Genomic DNA, 455 nt, shown 5'->3' with positions numbered 1-455 from the left:
TTCCACCCACATTTTCCTGTTTCATCACCAGCAACATGGCGCGGCATCGGGCGACGATATTGTCAAGGCTATTAATACATTTTCCAGTGTCAGGTCCTCCCCCCTATTCCTCTCCCCCTCCCCTCCCCCCTACCTCCCTAGTCACCAGCGCTGGTAAGTTTGATGATAAAGCGTGGTCTGTGCATGTGATTTGACTACAGATTAACCCGGCACTTCAGTCGTTGAGATTTTTTAAGAAGGGGAGGGGGGTGTATGAGGGATTTTCGGGAATTTTCGCTACGACTTCTTTACTGGTGGGGTTGTTATGTGTGATTGGGTTTCGGATAAGAGGTCTTGATTTGGTGATGCAAGAGGGAGATCAATCTGGTCTTTATCTGTTCTGTGTTCTTTTAATTGGTATTGTGGTTAATACAAATCGCATTTTCAGGCTATATACACTGACCATAACCCCCTCC

This window comes from Penaeus monodon, chromosome 29, assembly GCF_015228065.2.
Source record: "Penaeus monodon isolate SGIC_2016 chromosome 29, NSTDA_Pmon_1, whole genome shotgun sequence".
Taxonomy (NCBI): Eukaryota; Metazoa; Arthropoda; class Malacostraca; order Decapoda; family Penaeidae; genus Penaeus; species Penaeus monodon.
Note: the sequence above shows the minus strand (reverse complement) of the source record.